The sequence below is a fragment of the Callithrix jacchus genome, chromosome 9, assembly GCF_049354715.1.
Source record: "Callithrix jacchus isolate 240 chromosome 9, calJac240_pri, whole genome shotgun sequence".
In the NCBI taxonomy this organism is placed as follows: Eukaryota; Metazoa; Chordata; class Mammalia; order Primates; family Cebidae; genus Callithrix; species Callithrix jacchus.
In genome coordinates, this window is record NC_133510.1 from 66,754,909 (window position 1) to 66,761,060 (window position 6,152).

Below are 6,152 nucleotides of genomic sequence, written 5' to 3' on the forward strand. Positions count from 1 at the left end.
GAGAACTCTTCCTCTGAAACAGAGGCAGCTCATCTCCTTCATTCATGGTGCAGATGCGGTTGTTCATTATTCTCTGAGCACTGTGGGGAGGGAGAGGCCCTGCTCCCGGAGGCTGTGTACCCTCACTGTCCTTAGTGGGGAAGGATGGGTCATGCAGACATCTATCTCCTTCCAGCCTTCTCTCATGTGGGCGAACTAAGAGGGCCTTGGGGACAGGTTTCTTCCCTTGCTGTTGGTTTTCACTCCAGCTGACATCGTCGAAGTTTTTCCCCCATCAAGGTGCTCCCGAGAAAGCTGCTGGAAGCCCAGGGCTGGAGTGGTTTCCCCAGAGCAGCCTATTTCAAAGTCTGACCCAGGAACACCATTCCATTGAGACACTCTGCAATAAAAGGTTCCATATCCATTACATCTTTCCTTTTTGGAGCACATATTAGAATTTCTTAAGAAGTTCAGTAGCAAGAAAAACCTGTTAGCTTCCTTGAATCCAGCATTTCCTGCAGAGGCCCCCATTCCTGCACATAAGAAAAATCTCTGCTAAGCACTGTGCATACACTTGGGGCCTGAAAGGATGTGCACCAGCCATGAGAGTTCTTTTATTTTTACTATTTTTTTTGAGACAGAGATATCGGCTCACTGCAATCTCCACCTCCCAGGTTCAAGCGATTCCCTGCCTAAGCCACCCAAGTGTCTGGGACTACAGGCGCACACCACACACCCAGCTAATTTTTTGTATTTTAGTAGAGATGGGGTTTCGCTGTGTTAGCCAGGATGGTCTCGATCTCCTGACCTCATGATCTGTCCGCCTTGGCCTTCCAAAGTGCTGGGATTACAGGAGTGAGCCACCGCGCCCGGCCACCAGCCATGAAGGTTCTTGTCATCCTGGCTTCTACCCTGCACCAAGAAGCTCTGCTAAAGTGTCAGTTGGCCATGGGAGTGCTGTCCAGAAGGTCACTGCTGGAAAGGACTCAGAAGCAAGGAGCCCAAGCCGTCACTTCCAGATGAAGACTGAGGCTCAGAGAGGTGGAGTGACTCCTTTAGGTTCTTACAGCGTGTGGATGCCTGAGCTGGGAAGGAAGCCCAGCATCCCGAGTCTGGAGCTCCTTCCACTTCCCACACTGTACTTGCTGCCTTCCAGGCATGCCATGCTGCCCGGGCACCCGGAGAGAACGTGTAGGCTGAGGAATAGAAATGTGGAGTCAGGCCAGGCCAGGGAAGCAGTATTTCCATCCTGGGACAAGGAAGAATTTGTTTTGGAGATGAGAAATGGCAGTTAGAGAAAGAAAACCTGCAGTTGGGGGTTGAAGAGATTCAGTGTGGAAATCCAGCTACGGGTTCCACTTTTTGAAGGATGAGGGATTCAGAAGCTGCTGGTTCACATTTGGGTAGAAACGTACCTTTTTTTCTGGTTGGTATCCTTCTGTGAAAAGGTGAGGGAGACATAGGTGGGGAGACTCGGTGCCCGGCCCAATTCAGGGTGTTGCCCTATGGGGCTATGCCAGGCCAGTCATGGGACAGCTGCTTCATCCTGGGCAAAGTCTTTATCAATGAATTTCTTCCTTCACTTATTCAACCAGCATTCAGTAAGTGTTTATTTTCTGTCTGGAACTGGGCTAAATTCTGGAGATGAATTGGTGAGCAAGAAATCAGATGTTGACCCCACCCTCATTTTAAGAAGGGACCAACAACAACAACAAAAAAGGAATCAAACCAAATGAACAAGATAATTTTAATTTGTGGGAAGTGTAGAAAGACATGAAACAAGGGGCTGAGTTGGATGGATGCCAGGACTGGTTAATGTCCTGGAAAGAGGTGGGGAGATTAGGGGAAAGGAGAGATTTAACCAGGACGCCCAGTTTCCCGGTGTCAGCACTTGGGTGGTTGGTGGTGCCATTTACCAAGGTGAGTGGAGGGGTGGGAGGGCGGGATCGGTATGGAGATCCCACTTTAGACAAGGGATCTCTGCTTTAGACAAGGAGGAGCTGCTCATGAGAGTCACATGAGACGTCCAGGTGAGATGTGAGTCTGTGGATTCAGAAGGGGGCCCCGTCAGGGCTAGACACTTGCATCTGGACATTATCAGCCTAAGGGTTTTAAAGCCATAGTAACGAATGAGTTTTTCCACAGAGAGGGAGGAGAAAAGGGCCCAGGCTGAGAACCAAGGCGGCCTGGGATGTAGAGTCAGGGACAGGAGCACAGTTGACCAGATGGTGGAGCCTGGGCCATGTTCTCCAGAGTGCCCCCACCTGAGCAGTCTGGGGGGTTCTAAATTGGCTCCAAGGAAAGCCCAGAGCAGGCCTGACCTTCCTGAGAACTGTGCCCGTTGGTTTCAAGTCTCATATTCAGACAGTGACCTCTGTCCTTTACTGTTCTTCCCTGGACCTATGCTCATGGCCTTTGTTTCTCCTGTGGGGGTTTACAGGAGTCCCTGCTACCTAAGTGACCACTAGTGGTGAGGTGGTGGGGTGGGGCTCCATGCAGCTTCTTAAAGGAGCTCCTGGCACACGAGTAGTGAGGTAGAGAGGCTATTTCTTTGAGGTGTCATTATTCCAGAGGAATGGCCAGGGCAGGTGACCTTGGTGCCGGGACCTGAGACCCAAGGAGTTAACTCCATGCTTGGCTGGATATTCTCAGCTTAGCCCTGACAGTTTCTTTTATTCATTTATTTTTTGAGACAGAGTCTCGCTGTGTTACCCAGGCTGGAGTCTAGTGGCACTGTCTCGGCTCATCACAACCTCTGCCTCCCAGGTTGAAGTGATTCTGGTGCCTCAGCCCCCTGAGTAGCTGGGATTACAGTTGCACGCCACTAAGCCCAGCTAATTTTTGTATTTTTAGTAGAGATTGCCTTGCTGGCCGGGCTGGTTTCTAACTCCTGACCTCACGTGATCTGCCCAGCTCAGCCTTGCAAAGTGCTGTGATTACAGGCGTGAGTCACTGCGCCCTACCGGGCCCTGACTCTTCCTAATCCAGGTTGAAAACCCCTTGCAGGAACTTCACCTGCTTCCAGTGCTCCTTCTTTTCCTTTGCGTTAGTCTTTGCATAGTTTCTCTGCACCATTCTTTAGTTTTTTTTGAGACGGAGTCTTGCTCTTTCTCCAGTCTGGAGTGTGGTGCTGTGATCTCAGCTCACTGCAACCTCCACTTCCCAGGTTCAAGTGATTTCCTGCCTCAGCCTCCCAAGTAGTTGGGACTGCAGGCGACGCACCACCACGCCCTGCTAATTTTTGTATTTTTAGGATAGCCGGGGTTTCACCATGTTGGCCAGGATAGTCTCAATCTTCTTGACTTTGAGATCCCTCAAGTGCTGGGATCAGCCTCCCAAAGTGCTGGGATTACAGGCGTGAGCCACCGCAGCTGGCAGCACAATTCTATGTTGACTTTTCAAGTGCTTTTAAGTCACTGGGCTTGAATGTGCCTTCTTGTACTTGACTAGACTTTTCATTCTTTTTGTAGGGAGTCAGTGAGTCCTGTATTGTCCATGCTTTTCTTGTCCTCTAAGCCATGCTTTTACCCATAAAGAGAGCTCACAGTGATTGTTGAATAATGCTTACTTGTGAGTGTGGATCTTAAACTGGGATTTGGGGTCCTTGGTCAATGGTCAAGAGTTTCTTTACTCTCTCTTCCACATCTCTCTTTCCTGGGTGTGGAGAGGTATATCCATTTGCAGTGAAACAGAGGAACCAACTTCTACCCCATGCCCCATTCTATCCATCTGTCTACTCCCCTCCAACCACCCCCACACTGCCTTCCCCAGAAGAAATGCTCAAAAGAGCATTTTCCTGTTCTAAGAGCTTGTAAATTCACTGGTTCACTTCCCATTAGGAAGCTCAAGTTGTGTTTTTAGATTTCAGGTTATTTCCTTCTGCATCTTTGTGAGAATACAGGTTACATGTCAGAGCAAGTATCAGTGGTGACAATGTCACATCTACAAAAGGCTCAGTTAAGGAAATCAGGGGATTGGTTTCCACAAGAATTCAAAAGTAGTTCAGCACTTGCCTAGGGATAATTTAGACCTGACCGCTGCTGAGCAAGGCTTGCATGTAAAGTTTTGTGTGATTTGCAGGTAAATCTCTACATTTTTGCCTTCTCTGTTTTGCCTACCACTGGGTGGAGTGTTTGTTAGCCAGGGATCAGAGATCTCACACTCTGGGATTTGGACTGCCCCTTCTCTCTGCCTTCTCAGCACTTCAGCCCACGTGCATTCTCCCTCTATGCAAAGACAAAGACAAAACATGTGGACACCTTGAGAGTATCTTGGGATTACTGAGAAAAACTCAAGTTCTGAAAATGCTTCTTCACACATTTTATCTGTATCTTAACTACATCCTTCACAAGCCCCTCTGGCATGCACGCTGCCTAACTCACATCTCTGTTGTGCCTAAGATAGAGCTAATCGCCACCAACACTTCCAGCCCAGGCTGAAGGCTGAAGGTGACTTGGTTTTCCTAGGAAACCATTAATGGAGGTGTGCTGGGAGAATCTGATACTTTTGGAATCCGTGGTGACAAGACTGAATGGTGAGGGGAGGGTGACTCTGGGTGGAAGTAAGGCTGCAATTCTCAGTGGGGGCAGTTTTGCTCCCCAGGGAACATATAGCCATGTCTGGTGACACTTTTGGTTGTCACAAGTGGAGGAGTGCTACGGGCATCTGGAGAGTAGAGACCAGGTTGCTACTAAACATCTCACATCACACAAGCCAGCCCCTTCAACATAGAAATGGCCAGCCTGAACTGTCCACAGTGCCACTGCAGAGAAAGCTGTACCAAACAAGAGGTCATCTCACTCACTGTGTCCTTGGGAGAAGATCTTTAGTTACAGTGATATGGGTTACAGCTGAACTGAATAGAGACATACTCTGGATTTGAGAGAAGTATGTGTTTGTAGCAGTTTGTTTTAAAATGGAAATATCCTTTTAATCTGGATGAAGACATAGGAAACAAGCCAGGGAAATAGTGTGGCCTTGGGTGGGAACTTCCAAGAACTGTGTGAATGACCCACAAGTTGCCTGCAGTGCTGGTATCAACTCAGCTTTTTCACGCCTTTGTGCCTCTGATGCTCTGTTCTCTGCCAGGAATGCTCATCTTGCCTTCAGCCACTTGCCCTGCCTCACTCATCACTGAGGATCACCCAGGTACTGCCTCCTGAAAGCTTTCTTAGACCCTACATGGTGCTGAACATCTGTTTGGACTCCCATGGGACTTTGTTTACCCCTTTCTATCATGTGCCATATTATATTAAAAGTTCATGTCCTTTTGCAGGGACATGGATGAACCTGGAAACCATCATTCTCAGCAAACTGACACAAGAACAGAAAACCAAACACCACATGTTCTCATTCATAAGTGGGTGTTGAACAATGAGAACACATGGATGCAGGGAGGGAAATGTCACACACCAGGGCCTGTTGGGGAGTGAAGGGCAAGGGGAGGGATAGCAGGGGGTGGTGGGATTGGGAAGGGCTAACATTAGGAGAAATACCTAATGTAGATGATGGGGGGATGGATGTAGCATACCACCATGGCACGCGCATACCTATGTAACAAACCTGCATGATCTGTACATGTACCTCAGAACTTAAAGTATTAAAAAAAACCTATAGCAAAAAAAAAAAAAAAAGACTAGTTTCAGTGTCTGTTCTCCACATTAGAATAGAAGTTACTCGAAGGGGTAGCTGTGTCTGGTTCATCTTTGTGCTCCTCAGTGACCAGCAAAATGCCTGGCACGTAGCAGGCACTGTGAGCTTCACTGAGCTAATGAGATTCTGAAAAGGGTAGGGTAGATTCTTTTTTTTTGGCTGGGAGGGTGGTCATTATTCTAGACTCTTTTACCTTTACATATAGTTGTATATAGTTGAAATCTCCCATAATAAAAAGGATTTTTTTTTATGAGAGAAAGAGAAAGGAGGAGAGAGAACAGGAGACTTGCTCTATTGCCCAGGCTGGAATGCAATCTAAAAATAGGTATTAAAAATCTCTTTTATGCCAATAATTGCGCATAACAGCGGAGACAGGAAGGAATAAGGGAAGAAAATAACAAACAGCCAACCAATATTTCATTTAAGTCTGTGAAATGCTATGCAAATGCTGAAGAGTGATTTACTTCCAATTATGTGGTCACTTTCAAAATAGGTGTAATGTGATACTGAGAAAAATGTAT